The sequence below is a fragment of the Schistocerca nitens genome, chromosome 6, assembly GCF_023898315.1.
Source record: "Schistocerca nitens isolate TAMUIC-IGC-003100 chromosome 6, iqSchNite1.1, whole genome shotgun sequence".
Classification (NCBI taxonomy): Eukaryota; Metazoa; Arthropoda; class Insecta; order Orthoptera; family Acrididae; genus Schistocerca; species Schistocerca nitens.
Window position 1 is genome coordinate 560,761,826 of NC_064619.1, and position 21,046 is coordinate 560,782,871.

Below are 21,046 nucleotides of genomic sequence, written 5' to 3' on the forward strand. Positions count from 1 at the left end.
GTAAACTGCGAAATGACAGTGAAAACGAAAGCAGTGTGTTAGCGCCACCGAGTAATGAATTAACTGATGTTCAAAGTAATAATTTGGTAATTGTGCATAGGGAAATGGAGCGGGCGGCAAACAATGGCGTAGACAGTGAAACAATTAGTGAGCAGGGAAGCATTATCGATCGGTCGGTCGGCAACAGCTCGCCCCAGGAATCCGAAATGACAGGACACAATTTCGCAAATACTGTAGATTCAGGTTTTGGGTCATCACCGTTTTCTCAAATAAGTCAAAACACATTTTCTGCTTGTCAAAATGTGAATGTTGCCGGTGCAAATGCACTGCCGAAAAGTGTAGAGAAACAGATTCCAGACACTAACACATTATTATTGCAATTAATGCAGCAAATGAAACAAAATCAGAGTCAAACACAGCAACAGTTAGACGCGATGGGACAAAATCTTCAAAAGTTAGACACAACGCTTGAACAAAATCAGAAACAAATGGGACAAAATCTTCAAAAGTTAGACACAATGGAACAACACCAGAGACAAACACAGCAACAGTTAGACGCAATGGAACAAAATCTTCAAAAGTTAGACACCACACTTGAACAAACACGTGAGGATTTAACTAATGAGTTACATCACATTGAATCGAAATGTCAAAAAGTCTGTAACGACGTAAAAACACAAATTTGTGAGCATTTTCAACCTATTTTTTCGCGGCATGAAAATGCACTACAGAATCACGAAGCAGCCATAAAAGAACTGCAAACTACTGTTCATGAAAATCACGAGACCTTGCAAGCTAAATTTGACTCAGTTGCATCTACCGATTCGGTTACGCAACTTGCAAAAACTCAGGAAAACTTGAAGGACACAGTAGATTCGATTTCAACACAAATGGACACTCTGAAACTTGGTTCAGAAAAACACACTGAGTAAATGTGTTCACTATCGGAGAAAGTAGCCGAACTTTCGGATCAGGTCACTAACTTATCTACAAAGGTAGATGATGATCTGAATGACACAAGACCTGTAGCCTTCACTGACACAGAAGAGTATGAACAAATTAGAAAATTCAAACAAAATCAAAATCAAATCAATACACAGTACAAAAGAGAAATCCGGGAAGTACAAGATCAGTTGACGCAGGTAATACAAGAATTACATATTTCAGAGGACACTCGCGCTCCAGTACGGGAAGAGGGACATAGAAATACGGAACAACCACAAAATAATAACACAGGACATTTCGGAAATTATGAAAGAAATTGGCAAGGCGCATTGGATTTTGAGATGGAACCGCCGACACGACGTAACAATGACCGATATGCTACTCGCCGACACGATGATTTTGACTATAAGCTGTTTATTACTACACGCAAATTTAAAACATTTAAGAATTCTGGCAACGACATTCATCCACAAGCGTGGCTCCATCAATTCTCTCATTGTTTTCCTCCCAACTGGTCATTAGAACACAGATTAGAATTTATGTGTGGCTATTTAGAGAATGAACCAGCTGTAAGAATGCGATCGGTCATTCACGATTGCCACAGCGAAGGAGAATTTTATCATGCCTTCCTCTCAGCATATTGGTCTCAAGCCACACAAAACCGAGTAAAACATGGCATCATAATGATGAAACATTTCGAACAATCTGAATTCTCCAGTCTTGTGAAATATTTTGAAGACATGTTGCACAAGAATCAGTACCTGTCAAACCCATACAGCCCCTCAGAACTCATCCGCATTTGCTTAATCAAACTGCCTGAACATTTACGACATATTATTTTGGCAGGACGTTGCAAAGACGACATTGAAGCATTTCAAGGACTCTTACAAGAACTGGAAATTGACACTGACAATCGCGGAACGCACGAGCACAACCATTACAGATCACATCCGTCGCAATTCCGCGATGAAAGAAATAATAACTGGACGCGACAAGGCTATTCTCAAAACACAAATCGTGACCGAAACAGACACCACCCGTATAACAACCGTTGGCAGAGTAGTAATAATTACAGGGAAAGATCACCTCTCCGCGGTAATGACTATCACAGAGACAATCAGAGAAACAGGCAATATGGGAACCAAAACAATTATTATTACGAGAGACAGAATAACTTTAGACGCAACGGTCCAGCACGCAGTTACGATTCAGGGAGAAATTCTCCACCACTTGACCGACAAGGAAGAAACTACGGAACCTACCGACATGACGACAGACGATATATTCGTACAGACAGACCTGAAATGTATCAGAACTGGCGGGATTTAAACAGAGCTGGGCCCTCTGGGCAACGTGAATTTGTAGAAGCTAGGTCTCCTAATCCCAATAACGACGCGCGCCAACAAAGGGACAGACAATGACCCGCACAGCAGGCAGCCGCGTGCGCCAGCTGGCTCAGAGAAAAATAACATAGACGCTAACCTTGAGAAAAATTCCAGTATTCTTTACCGACGTATACCGCACGATAATTGCATTCAAGTTCAAACTCTGAGTACTAGGAAGAGCAAAGGTTTACACCACATTTCACACGTAAAACCGTTTATTGAAAGATAATCTGCTTTTTTTTAATGCAACATTTTGGTTTACTTGCAAGTACATTATGGATTCAAGGTGCTTTCTGAGAGATACCAGGTGACACAGCGGTTAGTTTATTTGACAGCTACACGACTATATCACGACACTACTAATTTGTGACACAATTCACCTTGTTGCTTTTGCGGTGTATCTGTTTTATATCTGCACAGTTTTTCTGAATTCTTCTGGAAAGTAAAACATGTTTTAGTAGTAACTTTTGTGGTATAGCTACAAGGAGACAGCCTTTTCCGTAGCACAACAATACGTTACAACACAGTACTTTCCTCATCACGGCAATTAGCGTAATAACTAAGATATCTATACGCAAAGCATTTCACTTTTGTGTATCATGAGGTAAGTACATTGACTTCTGCAGAACTTAGCTTTCGGAGGACGATAACTACGACACTTCCACAGAATTATCTTACAGCAAGACGCACATTTAGCGCTACAGGACACGCATTTGAGAGATTAATTTTGTACTTAAGCCATTTATTTTTCAAGATTTTTGAATTACAAAGAAAGTTTTCCGTGATACATTTCATTCCGTTGCTGTAATCTGTAACACCTGAGGGTATAATTACATTAATCCTCAGGGGGGTACACGCCTACTTTGTGTACCATGTGTGTGGCAACCACAAGGAACCCTAGCTAATATGGTATTTGCTTATACAACTTTACACATCGGTACCATATTTCTCTAACACATAAATTACACAGCTATCCGATTATTTAACAAAGAAACAAACATTTATTTTACTGCATCAGTGACACATGTTTACGCAATTACACAGTTGGATAACTTCACACTTATGAAACTGTATTTTGTCTGTACTTTGTAAACTGTTCATATTTTTTCGGAACCATGGTGGTACTATGAGAGCTTTGAATGATGTATTTGGTATGGGATCATAATTTTTAAAGTACGTTTGAGGTAGATGACACCATTGAAATGAGCAGAGAATTTTTTTTTAGGTTTTGATATTATTGCAGAAAGCTACGACGATTGAGAGATTTGACTGAGGTGTTATGATGTTATTTTTACGACGATGATGTGTATTATGCTGTTGAGATATGTTTATGATCAATAAGATGATGCTACCGTATATGAGGAATTTGATTATGCTACGGATTTCTAAGATGAAATATTGAAGACGTGTCGACGAATATGTATATGTGTAATAAAGTAAGGAATAATGAGTAGTGGTTAGGGAAAAAGGATGTTGGAAACCAAGAATCGTACTTTAAGAGTTATGAAATGTGTGTAAATGCGTGAATGTACCACAATGCCTACGAAAATTTTTCGGACACTGTTATATTCATACGATTTTGTTTCTACAGATTTGTAACGCAAATTCTTAACCTATGAAATTTTTATATGAGCCTGTCGCTGTAGCGAAAACTGCTGTCGTAAATATTTCGTTAAGAAAGGTAAGTGACCGTGAAGTAATTCGTTGTGAGCGGGCAGGTGTGCCAGCCGCCTTGAGAAAAAGCCATTAGTGTGTGGCGCAGGTGGAGAAGAAGAAGAAAAAAAAAAGGGGAGGCCATTATCCTCGCTATTGACGTTCCTTTGTAGAAAGCATCGCAAATGCGACACGCTCATTACTTGGAAACATATCGTACTTTCTGATATTTACTGAAATGCCTAATGAAATGACAAGAAATAGTTTGTCTACACACCTGATTATGACTACTGTCCTTCTAGATGAGATATTTTTTTACTACTTATGAAATGCCACACGGCTATTGAACGTTGTTCTTATGCTTTGCTTTGTACATAGTAGCTTATTTCATTTGATATCTAGTTTCCAGCTGTGTTGCAGCATGGATTTTATATAAAAAAAAACATTCATTTGCTAATGTGAACACTTTCTGTCAACAGATCTATTAAATAATTATTTTATGACCCACATTCTTCGAAAAAGGAGCTCTTGGAATGGAAAGAACAATAAGAAGGGACTAATAACAGGAACTGCATATATAATTTTCTTTTCAACTACTTGGTAATTTTTTTTTCGTAGAGTAAGTTTTTCTGATGCATCACTGTAGTGTTAAGATGTGACATAAGTTTTAAACATGGCCATTTTTACTGTAATATTTTTTCTGCTTGAGCTATGTCATGTTTAGGTATAAGTTGCTGCTGTTTGCCAGGCATAGTGTTATTGAATTTGACTTTGTATTATTCTGTTAAGCCAGTTTGACTAATGATTTATTTTTATTGTTGCTGCACAGTGCCTTAGATTAGTTGTAATATTACAATTGCTTTGCTAATTTCTTAATGCTGCTTGCTTCGCAAATCTGCGTTTTTTTTCATTGCTGTTTATATTAATTGTTTTATGCGATGCTGCATTGCCTCGTCCCTTAGTTTAGCATCTGAGCTCAGTAGATTTAAGTTAGCTTAAGAGGGGGTAGACTATATAAGAAACTAACTATGATGGATTGGAAGAAATGCATTGAGAAGCTTAAAGAAAATGCTTTGGCCAAAAAAAAAAAAGGGTATTTTGAAAGAGGATATGAACCAAAAAAAGTAGGGTTTAGGGACAACAGATATAGGTAGGATTTTCTTGGAAATAAATAATGAGTTAAGAAATATGTGAAATAAATACAGAAAGCATGCTTGGATAGGATTTTTTTGGTGGAAGCAAAGGTTGAAATAAGACGAAAGATCTATGGAATGAAGTTTTGGGTTGGACTGCAGTACCAAAAGTTACACTGAAAACGAACCGTGTCCTTTCCATTGTGTTATCCCACTCATGTGTTTGTGTACCCTTGTGTATTTGTTTTCTTCCTGTCTTTGTGTAGTTTCATAGAATTTTTTTCTTCTAATACTCAGCTACATTCACTATGATGAGGAATACTGTTATCCTCAAATATAATTGATATTAATAATATGTTATTTAACTTGTAAATATGCTTAGATATTATTTATTATGTTCTGTTTTAATGCTCATGTGTAAAGTTGATGTTTCAAAAGCTATTCTGATCTTTTATGTATGTACTCATGTCATAATTCCTGTAACATTGATGTATATGTTTATTTCTATTGTGTTGTAAAGCCTGTACTACAAATGTTATCTGTATTGTTATGTTCTTTAATGATGTATTTTGTACCTTTGTAATTGTACTCTCATGTTATAATATTGTAATTGACACCAGTTCTTCAAATTAAGTATCATTTCACTGCACACGCTTCTGTTGATCATAGTATATGGACAATATGTGAGAAGTAGAGACTGTTAGTGTTTACAAGTGTGTTAATAATTCAGCAAGGGACTGGATCACAGCATTGCTGGTTCTAAAGACAATTCCAAAAACTTTGTGAGTGCACAAGTGGTGGTTATGGACTTGCTACATTATCTGCAAGACTCTTCAATGGTGATTGTGCACCTGCACAGTCGCAGCAGATGGCTGCTGGCCATCTCTACAAGGACTACAGTGGGTCTATACCTTTGATGATCCATCAATACCATTATTTCTACAAGGACTGCACTGGGTCTGCACCTCTGGTGGCCCACCAATACCGTAATCTCTACCAGGACTACAGTGGGTCTGCTCTGTGATGACCTACCCACCAATACTCTTCAAAACTTCGACTGACTCCGCTGTGGGTTTGCTCTGTTGTGGCCCATTACCTGTCAGCATGTCAAGAGTCAGCACTGTCTTTCCGTTGGAAGGCCAACGCTACTTCTTCAAGACTGCATGGAAATCCACTACTTCCGTGTGCATTTTCTTTTACTGCTCAGACTTTGAGAAAAACACTGCTATTTTACCGTCATGAACGATCAGGACTGTCTTTATGGACTGTGAGAAAATTTGAGCTTTTGACCAACATTGTATCAATAAGTGTGTGCATTTGATTTCTTTGTTATGGTAATTGTGAAAAAAAATTTTAACAAATATGTATTGGCCAGTGCCCAAACAAATTTTGTAAAATTTTTTGTGGGGAGCATGGGGGCTATGTAAGTAGGCTGTTTAGGTTTTTTTTATTGGTAACGCCACCTCTGTATAAAAATCACTGGCTGTGCTGTGTGCAGTCTGTGGCTGCTTTTCATTGTTGTAATACTCGCCATTGTAGTGTTAGGCAGCTGGCTGTGAACAGCGCGTAGCGTTGGGCAGTTGGAGGTGAGCCGCCAGCAGTGGTGGATGTGGGGAGAGAGATGGCGGAGTTTTGAAATTTGTCATGAACTGCTATATTTATATATGATGATACCAAGGTAAATACATTGTTTGTTCTCTATTAATATCTTTCATTTGCTAACTATCCCTATCAGTAGTTAGTGCCTTCCATAGTTTGAATCTTTTATTTAGCTGGCAGTAGTGGCGCTCGCTGTATTGCAGTAGTGGGAGTAACCAAGATTTTTGTGAGGTAAGTGATTTGTGAAAAGTACAGGTTAATGTTAGTCAGGGCCATTCTCTTGTAGAGATTATTGAAAGTCAGATTGCGTTGCGCTAACAATATTGTGCGTCAGTTTAAGCACAGTCGTGTGTATAATTGTTCCAAAGGGGACGTTTCAGGGGCAATGAAGATGCTCCTGCATCGTTTTCAAATGGAAATGTGAGATTACCCACAATACAGTCCGCAATTGTCTCCCCCTGGGTTTCATCTCTGGTCACATGAACCGCTGTCTTTGAAGACAACATTTTGACACAGACAACGAGGTGTAGGCCAGCGTGGAGAATTGGCGGAAAGCACTGGCGGCTGCCTTCTATGATGAGGCTATTGAAAAGTTGGTACAACGCTATGACAAAAGTCTAAGTCAGAACGGCGACTACGTAGAGAAGTAGCTGAGAGGTGTAGCTAATTGTTACAAGTAAAACATTTCTGATGTTCACTGTGGTTTCAATTTGGCAATCAATCGGAGCTTACTTTCTGAACAGGCCTCGTACATCCGCTCCTTGATGATGCAGCCGTACGAGAAGCGCAGCGTTAACGGCCTCAGCGTTGGAAAATCTCTCGCACTCCCATCCCACCCCATGAAGTTGTTTCAGATTGCGGAAATGATGGAAATCATACGAAGCAAAATCTGGAGAGTATGACGGATGATTCCACACCTCCCATCGAAAACGGTGATGTAAAGGTTGCATTGTCGTACAGGAGAACAATGCCTTCCCTTAATTTTTTTCTGCCTCTTGTTCTTTATGGCGATGCGCAGCGATGTAAGTGTAGCACAGTACGAGTCGGTTTTAACACTCTCTGTACCAGGCCTATTTTATGCACCCGTCCCTAGAAACCGGGCAATTTTACCAATATTAAAAAAATTACTGCATCAAATCTACTGTTTGGATTGTGGCAAATTTGGTACCATCTTGAAGCTGCACATTTCTACTTTAATTCTGAGTGAAAGAAACTACTTTACAATGCACAGCTTTAAGGTACAGTTATAGAAATCACTTAGATGTTTTAAGAATTTAGAAAAAGTCATACGAATAAGGGAATACAATTGTGATTTATTTTTAACCAAAATTGTGGCACTACATTACATGTTTCTGATAGTATACAGTATTACATATAAATTTCACACAGAATCATATTGTTTTTTAGTGTGGAAAATTTTAAAGCAAGGTTCCAGGCAGAGTGCAACGCCACACTGTTCACATTCGTATCGTGTCTCTTTGCGAGAAGCCTTGCCACTCTGTTTCTTGCTCCTGGAACTGCACACGTGACACACACGAGCAGCATACTTCTTAGTAGTTGCAGGTATGTGCTGCAAAAAATGTCTCTTTGTTAGCCGACCTACAGTTCCTTCATTTCTTGGAATGAATTCAAGTGTGTCGTCTTCAACAAGCTGAACTGCAAGCACTGTTATAAAGTCTGTTATTGTAATATTCTTCCTGTGCACTGCATTGTACAGCCAAAATGCATTTGATACTCCCATAAGCAGCAAATGGAAATATAATTTTCGCCACCATTTCACAGTTCTGTGCTGGAACGGATTGTACTGCAGGCGTTGGTCTCCAATATCCACTCCAATTTTATTGAGGTTGTAATCAAGTACATGAAGTGGTTTCAATACTACAGACCCATTTCTCTTAGTATGCGTACCAAATGTTGCTTGATGCCTTGTAGACAATGTATACACATCTCTCTTATCTTTCCACTTCATTGCCAATACATTATCTTTACGCCGAAAAGACATTTCGCCCTTTTTCAGCTTAGCAGATACTAAATCTTTAGGCAATCCTTTCCTGGATTTGTTCACAGTACCAACAGCTCCAGTGCCTTTCTCTGCCAGTTGCTGAAATAGCTCTGGACTGGAATAAAATCGATCTAAATACACAGTGTGGCCTTTGTTCAGCAAGCTGCTGTCAGACAACAATCGCAAAATAACCGCAGACGAAGAATTGTCAACAATATGCTTACCAGCATAAACTTCAAAATTTACAACATAGCCACTACTGGCTTCAGCAACAGCATATACTTTCAGTCCATACTTATGAGGCTTATTTTGCATGTAAACACGGAAACTCACACGACCTCGAAATGGGCAAATTCCTTCATCAATTGTCACTTTTTCTGAGGGACGATATGCCTGGATACATCGCTCCTTCAAATTATTATAATATGGCAAAACTTTGTAAAGTGGATGAAATCCATCTTCGCCTGGTTTTTTCTGATTTGAATTGTCAACAAGATGCAAGCATGACAGTATCTGAGTGAAACGCAAACGGCTCATGACATGGGGACAAAAGTTACAACTAAGAACAGGATTAGTGCTCCAATGGTCCGCAATTTTTGGCTTTTTCGAAACACACATGTGGAAAATAATACCCAAGAAACGCCTCATCTCACTTATAGTCACTGGCTTCCACGAACTCAAAACTGAATGGGGCTTCAGATTATTTCCTCTTCTTTTCTTCTGTATTGTCTGTGATGCATACAAATTTGTCTGTCTCTTGAGTTCATTTACGTCACTGTCAGTAAGGAACACTTTACTGCAATCCAGTACAGAACTCGACTCATCAATATCCACTAGTATCTGCCTGGGTGTCGTGTTGACAGGCAGAGGTCGGTAGGTGTCAACTGCAGTCCACTCACTGTCTTTCGGATACGGCACAGCTGCTGGATTTGAAGCAACACCTTCAACATCATTCTCGTCTTCATCTGAAGACAAACTGTCATCAATCTCGTCTTCTAAAAAGAATATCACATTATGTGTAACTACATACATCGTTTACACATGTTCAACAGATATGTGCGTACTGCACAATTACGTGGAAAATTCGGAAATACGTACCTTCAAACACACCATTGCATTCAGAATCGTCTGAATCACTCTCTACATTATCCAGAGTGTCGCTATGATTGATCAAATCCGCAATTTCTGCGTCTGATAAACCGCGCCGAAACATGATGACAAACAACTGAATGATATACAGACTGAGAACGCAAAGATAAGTTTTAACATGAATTACAGCGCTGCCGTGACATCTATGGACGCATTTTGTTAATAAACATCTGAAAAACGTATAGCGCTGGCCAAACCCGTAGAAATAACGTTGCAGTGTTTTGAATGAAATTAAATGTAGCGGCCCGTAAATTTTACGGGCTTGGTGATTTTCGCGCGATCCCAGGCCCGTAAATTTTACGGGCTTGGCGCTTAGAGTGTTAATGGTTGTTACCTTTGCTATATACCAGTGCTTCCCAACCTGGCGGTAATTACCCCCTGAGGGGTAAAATTAAATTTTCTGAAAAGTAAAAACCAAACGATTCGATTCTGTTTCAGTCACGAAACTAAATTATTTGCAAAAGTTCATTACTATTATCACAATTTTGTAAGACGCTAATATTGATTATATAAATTATCAATAATTACTTTTTCGCAAATGGTTCAAATGGCTCTGAGTACTATGGGACTTAACATCTGAGGTCGTCAGCCCCCTAGAACTTAGAACTACTTAAACCTAACTACCCTAAGAACATCACACACATCCATGCCCGAGGCAGGGTTCGAACCTGCGACCGTAGCGGTCGCGCGGTTGCAGACTGACGCGCCTAGAACCGCTCGGCCACTCCGGCCGGCACTTTTTCTCAATTAGTAGCATTAATGCGGGGGAGGTTACAGGTTTCTCATAGAGTTCACCCTTTACACACGTATGTTGTACTTTGTCCCGTACACTGCTGATGATGAAATTGAGACGCATACGTGACAAATGCTAAATATCTCAAGAAAATGTTTGCTTCATTACTGGCTTTGAAACGAAGAAATGAATTGACAGCAAGATCAAATGGTTCAGAGGACTATGGGACTTAACATCTGAGGTCATCAGTCCTCTAGAACTTAGAACTACTTAAACCTAACTAACCTAAGGACATCACACACATCCATGCCCGAGGCAGGATTCGAACCTGCGACCGTAGCAGTTACGCGGTTCCGGACTGAAGCGCCTAGAGCCGCTCGGCCACCGCGGCCGGCAGACAGCAAGACACAGCAATAACTACATAAGACTGTACACGTTATTATAACTAGACTGGTTAGACACAAAGCATTAACAGCCTGAACTCGTTCAATTTCTGCCACTTCAGAAGTAAGGAGTCCAGGATTCAAATGATTCACGAACAGTAAGTATGGGGCACACATCTGAACTTGTTTCATTTTAAATGGGATTGCAGTGAACAAGTCAATCAAGTGTCGCAGTGGAGAGTAGTAATGCAGGGGAAGATGTTTTGTAGCAAGTTTATACTCTCGCTGTGGATAGTTAGCTTTCTTATCTGAGAAGAAGTTGTGGGTAGCACTTGCGATACAACACGAATTCGTTCGTCATTCATTCTAACACAAGAGCCCCCCCCCCCCCCTCTCCCCCCACATACACACACAGACACACAAATTATCAATCATCTTTCATCATTTTAAAAATAAAAGTGTATAAAGAAAAGTCTTTGATTACAGCTTAGTTAGCTGCTAAAGTTGGTAATAATGAAGGAGGGGGTGGAGAGGAACAGTTAGTAGCTAATGTCTGATTGCACTCAGGGGTGATGGTCTAAGAAAAGTTGGGACGACTGTTACGAACTCTACGTACACAATTCATTCACAATCGAAGAAACCGGTGGCCATAATCTTCCCTGCCGATGGCGGAAATTTGCATTTCCTTCTTCCTTCGTGGAGGCGGGCAGGTATCTCTGCATGCCATAGACGCTCTCTTCGTTGCAGGAGGGAAATGATGTACCAACGTTTCATCGGCCGCAATGATGTCGCTTAGGAAATCATTGCCTTCCACGGAGGATCACTCTAGGAAGTGCAGAGACGCCATAAACGTTTCTCCTTTGCGTGTGGTGCTGGGACAATGACAGTGGAACAGTGCTCGAGTCCAATTTCCGATACTGCAGGCGATCTCGGACGATGCGCATCTGCCGCTCTGTGACTGCTGCGAATCACTTCCTCGATTGCCTGGACATTGCCGTCTGTCGCCGTTGTCGAGGGCCTTCCTCTCTGGTAAGCAAAACCCACGTCTGTGCGGCTTTGACCAAATTGCTGGCTCTATTTCACGACAGCTGGACACCACAGCGTGTTTGGTCCATACACTACCAGAATTTCACCGTATATCTGTGTGCAGTTCAGACATTTTGCCCATACGAACTGTACTGTCAGACGCACTTCACCTTTGGAGTACATCAATATGTGGAAACCAATCTATGATCGCAAATATTTGTTTTATTTAATGATACGTTTCGATTGTTGTGATCATCATCAGATTAATCTTAAAAAGTAATGTGCATATTTATGAGTAAGAGGATAATGACAAGCCACAACATTATAAGTAGTAGTGTTGATACATATTTTCTGAGAAGCATCTAACAAATAAATAATACTCTGAAACTGCGGATTAGACACAAGATAGGTAACAAACGTTATAAATTTTCAAATTCGAGTCTCTCTAAAATACATTGCTACATTATGAAAAATTATGCATTGAACATACTGATTGAAAATTAATATTTTTAGGGAACATCCGCTGGCACGGAATAAAACTGCAGTTGGACAACATCTGACTGAAGAGAATCATACGGTAACCGACATAGACTACATTATGCAAGTCGTACGCACCGCACCCAAGGGCCGCCTATTGATGGTTTTGGAAAAAATAGAGATCTACGGGGATAAGGAACACCACCCCACAAAACTGAATTAACAAAGCGAATTTACACCGAACGGCTATCTTTCACTGACAGGCTAATGACAGGCTAATGTAGTTTTCGCATGTCCTGGTGTCCTAACTCTGTCCATTTGTTTTCTGCTCTGGCTACTCGCTGCCCACATTCTCTTGGCTTCGGTTTCGCGAATTCGTTGTGCCTGTGGCTTTTTTCGTGTTGCAAGATGCTGCTTCAATTAACTTCGTAATGTATTATACACGTCGCAGATTCCCATTTGAGAGCTAGCATTTATAATCATTTTAACTAATATTTTACTGCTAACCCGTTTTTTAATTATATTTTTCACTCATCCTGTTGTGGTTCACATTGAACGTTAAACATCGTATGTCTGCTTTGTAACACGCCATTGTAAACAGTGTTTACAGTCGTCAGCGGCACTTAGCGGCCAAGCCCCTTCAGCAGTTTGTACTGCAGCTCTAAGCAGTGTGTGCTAACGACGCCCCTACTTCATAAACTATTAGTGTTTTTTATTATTATTATTGTATTTCGCCAAAAGTGACTATAAATCTTACTTACGTCTTTTATTACTTTCAAGGAGACAGGGATGTTGTTTGTTAGATTATTCTCTGATAATGTGAATCAATGCTACTACTTGAAATGTTAATTTATAGCAATGCTCTTCCTCAAAAATATGCACATTCTTTTTTAGATCTATCTTATAGTAAATAAAACAAATATTTGCGATCATAGCGTGGTGTTCTCCAAATATCGTGGAGCCACAGGAAAGTCGGCAACGCGAATCGATACCACAGACGTTAGCGAGGGCTCGCTGCAACCCGCAACAATGTATGGGAGGCACTCTTGAAGACCATGCTTCCTCCCTCAGCTCAGCAGCGCCCTCACCCTGAGGTCAATTTAGTGCCGAGCTAGCAAGAGCTCTACTCCAGTTCCAGACTTAAGTTTCAGTAGTAGTAAGCCCGTGTTCGTGGAGTTTCAGATGGATGTATACTATTGTGTAGATCTAACATTGCACGTCAAGGGAAGAGGATATAATTGTTTGCAGGTGAGGCTATAGTAGTCACTGACAATTGTGAACTATCCACATCTCCAGCTGTTAAACTAAATATTAAATTGTTGTTACCGCAGCTGACCGAGTCCCTTAAGTAATAACCGAGCGAGGTGGCGCAGTGGTTAGCATACTGGACTCGCATTCGGGAGGACGACGGTTCAATCCCGTCTCCGGCCATCCTGATTTAGGTTTTCCGTGATTTCCCTAAATCGCTTCAGGCAAATGCCGGGATGGTTCCTTTGAAAGGGCACGGCCGATTTCCTTCCCCATCCTTCCCTCACCCGAGCTTGCGCTCCGTCTCTAATGACCTCGTTGTCGACGGGACGTTAAACACTAATCTCCTCCCCCACTCCTGTGACAAAGTAGTGTGTCAAAGTTAAGTAACTCGTTTATTCATTTATCTGATAAAGTGAACTAATATTTCATCAGTTTCATCTGATGAGCCTTCTCCCAGCGCAATCAAAGAACCCACAGCTGTGGCCTGGCGAAAGAGGTTTCGCCCAGTCAGGACACATAGACTGTTTGATTTCGACATATTAAGGCGCTGCAGTCATGGACTGTGCGGCTGATCCCGGCGGAGGTTCGAGTACTCCCTCGGGCATGGGTGTGTGTGTGTGTGTGTGTGTGTGTGTGTGTTTGTCCTTAGGATAATTTAGGTTAAGTAGTGTGTAAGCTTAGGGACTGATGACCTCAGCAGTTAAGTCCCATAAGATTTCACACGCATTTGAACACTCGACATATTGTGAAACTTTGCATCGCTGTTATATTCAAGGTAACCATGTCACCTTGCATTTGGAACATATTTCCAGTTGCCGAGTCATATCACTCCCACCGCGCGGTGTACTTCTTATTTGTGTACCCCCTCTGACTATGTGCCAGTCTCATTGCGCAATGGTCTTAGCCTGGGGACAATATGTGTAACTTAACTTGATGATGTTCCTAGATGTAATATCCAACTGTGACTCCCGTGAGCGCTATTTCGATTCTCGTGTTCCGCTGCATAGAGACTGCCGGCCATTTCTCCCTGGCTTCAGTGCTTGGAACATGGGCTGAATTACCGGTACTACCAGGGATTTTTCCTTGTGTGGAGGACAGTAACGGTCTGCACTGAATCTCAGACGGTCAGTTGAGAAAGCACTTGAATGAGAACTATCGGTTCAAAGATCTGGAAAGCTGGCAACGGCAGGGGGTAAGGTAAGCTGACCCCCATGCTCCTCCATACTGCATCCGATTGACGTCATATGGTAGATGTTCACACAGCCAACGGCCGCAATCGCGGGCCTACTTGTTTTCCGCTTGATATAAGTCTCTCTGCAATTGTGTCAAATGCATTTTCTGTATCGCGCTGCTTACCTGTACATTACCTGTCTACACTCATGCCCATAAAGTAAGGATAATTGAAGAATGTGGTGCCACACAACGCGGCACTACACAAAACTGGCGCTAATAGCATAGACACATAGGGAACGCACGCTACACAGATCTGTAAGTCCACGGTATTGGTGATAAGTTGAGAAAACCGTCCCGAAACACATGTGCTACAAAACGCCAATGTTTCCTGCGCATGTAACCAGACATCAATATGGGATATGATGACCATGCACACGTAGACAGGCCGCAAAACGGGCTGGCATACTATGGATCAGGTGGTCGAGCAGCTGCTGGGGTATAGCCTCCCATTCTTGCACCGGTGCCTGTCGGAACTCCTGAAGTGTCCTAAGGGTTTGAAGACGTGCAGCGATACGTCGACCGAGAGCATCCCAGACGTGCTCGATGGTGTTTAGGTCTGGAGAACAAGTAGCCCACTCCATTCGCCTGATATCTTCTGTTTCATGGTACTCCTTCACGATGGCAGCTCGGTGGGGCCGTGCGTTATCATCCATCAAGAGGAAGGTGGGACCCACTGCAGCCCTGCAAAGGCGGACATACTGATGTAAAATGACGTCCCGATACACCTGACCTGTTACAGTTCCTCTGTTCCGGTCATAATCCCACCCCACACCATCAAACCACGACCTCCATACAGGTCCCTTACAAGGACATTAAGGGATGGTATCTGGTTCCTGGTTCACGCCAGATGAAAACTCGGCGAGAATCACTGTTCAGACTATACCTGGACTCGTCCGTGAACGTAACCTGGGACCACTGTTCCAATGACCATGTACTGCGTTCTTGGCACCAGGCTTTACGGGATCTGCTATGACCAGGGGTCAGTGGAATGCAGCTTGCAGGTCTCTGGGCAACTGTGTGTCTGGAGGCAACTGTTCGAGTGGTTGCGGTATGGTCCCGAGCAAGGCTAGCTGCGTACTCCGTGGCCGTCTGCGAGCACTGATGGTGAGATATCGGTCTTCTCTTATGTTGTGTTGGCAGAAGAGCCAACACCGTGTTACGAATGGAGACCGAAATGCACGCGTTTTAGCTCATGCAGGCTGGCGTGAGCAGGGAAGAACTATACTGACGTGAGGTCTGGAACAATGACAAGGAATTAGAATTTAGAAAGCGGGCGTACTTAATTTGATACTTAACTTTAATCCATTAATGATGAACGTCGCTCTTGACGGTACGTGATTCACAATATTATATGTTCAGAATACATTCTTTAAGAAAATGGCGCCTTGCTAGGTCGTAGCAAATGACGTAGCTGAAGGCTATGCTAAACTGTCGTCTCTGCAATTGAGAGCGTCTGTAGACAGTGAACCATCGCTAGCAAAGTCGGCTGTACAATTGGGGCGAGTGCTAGGGAGTCTCTCTAGACTAGACCTGCCGTGTGGCGGCGCTCGGTCTGCAATCACTGATAGTGGCGACACGCGGGTCCGACGTATACTAACGGACCGCGGTCGATTTGAAGGCTACCACCTAACAAGTGCGGTGTCTGGCGGTGACACCACATTGTACACTGTGGACGTCCCGTACTTTAGAGCCTGGACACGTTTCCTGTCTGCTGGAATCGTTGCCATAATCTTGAGATCACACTTTGTGGCACACGGAGGGCTCGTGCTACGACCTGCTGTGTTTGACCAGCCTCCAGTCGCCCTAGTATTCTACCCCTCATATCGTCATCAATATGTGTTCTTTGAGCAATTTTCAACACACAGTCACCATTAGCACGTCTGAAAACGTCTGCACACTTACTCGCTGCACCGTACTCTGACATGCACCAACACACATCTGTGTATGTGGATTGCTGCCAGCGCCACCGTGCGACGAGCAAAGGTCAAATGCACCGCATTGTCACACCCCGAGGTGATTTAAACCCCGCAAACCGCCCACCAGAGCGTTGTTTCACCACTTACCAGCATTATCCTTAATTTATGAGCACTAGTGTATATACACAGAGGTGACGAAAGACATGAGATAGCGTTATGGACACATGCAGATGGGAGTAGTATCGCGTATACAAGGTATAAAAGAGCAGTGCATTGGCGGAGCTGTCGTTTGTACAATGTGACTCATCCGAAAGATTTTCAACGTGATTATTGCCGCACGACAGATATTAACAGACTTTGAAAGATTTGGAGTAAGACGCGTAGGACATTCCATTTGGGAAATCGTTAGGAAATTTTGTTTTCTGAGATCTGCTGTGACAAGAGTATGCCGAGAATACCAGATTTCAGGCGTTGCCTCTCACCATGGACAACGCAGTGGCCGAGGGCCTTCACTTGACGACGGAGAGCAACGGCGTTTGCGTAAAACTGTCAGTGTTAACAGAGAAGCGCATCTCCTGACCTCGTGACCATATCGGCTGGACCCCCGTAGACGACTTAATAACTGTGGCCTGGCCAATGAGTTCCAATTTCAGTTGGTAAAAGCTGATGGTAGGGTTCGAGTGTGGCATAGATCCCACGGAGCCAAGGATCCAATTTGTCAAGAAGGCACAGTGTAAGCTGGTGCTGGCTCCTTGATGTGGGCTGCGCTTACATGGAATGGACTGGATCCTCTGGTGCAACTGACCCGATCATTGCATGGAAATGGTTGTGTTCGACTATTCTGAGACCATTGCAGCCATTCATGGACTTCATGTTACCAAACAAATGGTTCAAATTGCTTTAAGCACTATGGGACTTAACATCTGAGTCCATCAGTCCCCTAGAACTTAGAACTACTTAAACCTAACTAACCTAAGGACATTACACACATCCATGCCCGAGGCAGGATTCGAACCTGCGACCGTAGCGGCAGCGCGGTTCCGGACTGAAGTGGCTAGAACCGCTCGGCCACAGCTGCCGGCTATCAAACAACGATAGTATTTTTATGGGTGACAGTGTCAAGTCACCGGACCGCAGTAGTCGCGGTTGGTTTTGTACAACATCCTGGACAATTCGAGCGAATGATTTGGCCACCCAGATCGCCCGACATGAATCCTGCACCGGCAACATTTTCGCAACTATGGATGGCTACAGGGAGAATAGCTCAATATTTCTGCAGGGACTGCCATCGACTTGTTGAATCCATGCGACGTTGAGTTGCTGCACTACACCGTACACAATATTAGGAAGTATCCTATGACTTTGTCACCTCAGTGTAAACTAAATTATATGTGACCGAATGTCACTCATCAGATGTTTCCCAGCTATCCTCGCTATCTACCTGTGTTCTGTCTTCATCTGAAGTAGGGTCTGTTCTGAGGTATCAGTGCATAGAGCACGATTCCCACCATTGTAGGCGGAATATTTAATATTATATATAGACGAATGCTAGGGCAGGAGCACAGGTACTGTAACATTGTCTTAATCATTCACCTAAAGAAAAAATGAAATTCTAATTTCTACTTAGTAACGTAACTGCACTTCACCGTTAATCTGAATCTTATATCTGTTTAAGAGAATTTATTGTGTTTGAAAAAAACCATAAGGTTGGCGTCCACAATTGATTCCAGTGGAAGGTATATTTTAGTTAAATACTATTCGCCTTCTCGCAGCAAAATAAGGCATGAGAGAACGGCCCGCATCTCGTGGTCGTGCGGTAGCGTTCTCGCTTCCCACGCCCGGGTTCCCGGGTTCGATTTCCGGCGGGGTCAGGGATTTTCTCTGCCTCGAGATGGCTGGGTGTTGTGTGCTGTCCTTAGGTTAGTTAGGTTTAAGTAGTTCTAAGTTCTCGGGGACTTATGACCACAGCAGTTGAGTCCCATAGTGCTCAGAGCCATTTGAACCATGAGAGAACCTGTATTTCATATTTATGTTGTTCCATTATTATTTCTAAATAATTAACATTCTTTTGACGCTTTAATAGAACAATCATTACTTGAAAAGCTATAAAAATGAATAATTAATGTTTTGGTAATACAGAGAGTGTTTTTTCGGACTTTACAAACCTCACACTTTTCACGTTTTTCAGTATTTATGGCGCTTGCTTTACTTCATTCGTCATAATATTGACGTAGTGATTCATTACTTTATAGCTCTCATTCGATTTTGATATTGAGGCGAGTAATACAAGATCAATTATTATGAATATAAGAATATCTCTCTTGCTTGTTCCAAGTTGCTCATCATTTGCAAAAAAAGAAAAAAAAAGTGTTAAGTAGTCCATTCTATAGAGGGTGTAGGTAACGGATTTATCGAGTCATCTCCCACCGAACGCTGCGGCGCATCAGCAAGACTGCGGGCTATCATTTGGGAGGTCGACGGTTCAAATCTCCGTTCGTCCGTCCAGATTTAAGAGCCCGACACTTTCACTAAATCTTGCTGAACAGATACCAAGATTGTTCGAATGGAAAGGACACAGAGGAGCTGCTTTACCAGCCTTACTTCAACTGAGTTTGTATTACATCTCTGATAACATCGTAGTTGATAGTACGCTAAACTCTGACCTTACTTTTTTCCTAACAATTATCTCCTTTGTTTCTTCTCGGTGTTGTAGGTCATCGTAAAATGCTTATTTCCAGTGTGCTGCTTCTGCCTCGAATTGCAACCTCTTGCTTTTCCTAGCATCAGTTTATATACCATTTGACCCACAAATGATGCTACCCTTTAATTTGCAGTGACAATAGGGATTTTTGGAGACTCGCCAACGCATTGTGAAAATCTGTTCACTGGGGAATTTTTTTCTGCCGAATCTGTTCTGGCGGGTCAATGTGCCGTAAAAGTCAGAATTCTGGTACTGGATATTTTCAGAAGCCAGATGCTACTGCGGTTTCTTAAAGTGACGAGTGTAAATACACAAACGCATGCAGGCATCTGACACGCAGTCTGGTCGGTCTCTCTCTCTCTCTCTCTCTCTCTCTCTCTCTCTCTCACACACACACACACATACACACAAATTGGCGGTCAAGCACCTCCATTCGTTTCGTACATTTTTCAAATTCGGTTTCGGCTGTGAAACAGCCGACTGAAACACATGGTACTGAGAACATTTTTTCCTACAAGTATGAGAGTTAAAAGTGAACAGCGACTAATTGAATCAGCAGTTGTTGACAACGAACTATCAGTAAAAGTACAGGCTGGCCTTCTCCAAATTGCAAGCACAGTACGGTACTGGCCATTAAAATTGCTGCACCACGAAGATGACATACTACAGACCCGAAATTTAACAGACAGGAAGAAGATGCTGTGATATGCAAATGATTAGCTTTTCAGAGCATTCACACAAGGTTGGCGCCGGTGGCGACACCTACAACGTGCTGACATGAGCAAAGTTTCCAACCGATTTCTCATACACAAACAGCAGTTGACAGGTGTTGCCTGGTGAAACGTTGTTGTGATGCCTCGTGTAAGGAGGACAAATGCGTACCATCATGTTTCTGACTTTGATAAAGGTCGGTTTGTAGCCTATCGCGATTGCGGTTTATCGTATCGCGACATTGCTGCTCGCGTTGGTCGAGATCCAATGACTGTTAGCAGAATATGGAATCGGTGGGTTCAGGAGGGTAATACGGATCCCAACGGCCTCGTATCACTAGCAGTCGCGATGACAGGCATCTTATCCGCATGGCAGGAACGGATCGTGTAGCCACGTCTCGATCCCTGAGTCAACAAATGGGGACGTTTGCAAGACAACAACCATCTGCACGAACAGTTCGACGACGTTTGCAGCAGCATGGACTGTCAGCTCGGAGACCATGGCTGCGGATACCCTTGACGCTGCATCACAGACAGGAGCGCCTGCGATGGTGTACTCAACGACGAACGTGGGTGCACGAATGGCAAAACGCCGTTTTTTCGAATGGATCCAGGTTCTGTTTACAGCATCATGATGGTCGCATCCGTGTTTGGCGACACCGCAGTGAACGCACATTGGAAGCGTGTATTCGTCATCGTCATACTGGCGTATCACCCGGCATGATGGTACGGGGTGCATTGGTTACAAGT

The 21,046-nt window shown here is 42.4% G+C and overlaps 1 protein-coding gene across 1 annotated transcript in view; it reads left to right on the forward strand.

Moving 5' to 3' along the window:
- Window positions 1-21,046, forward strand: part of LOC126262391 (venom dipeptidyl peptidase 4-like) — a 605,446-nt gene that overhangs the window by 282,174 nt on the left and 302,226 nt on the right. The window lies entirely within an intron of this gene.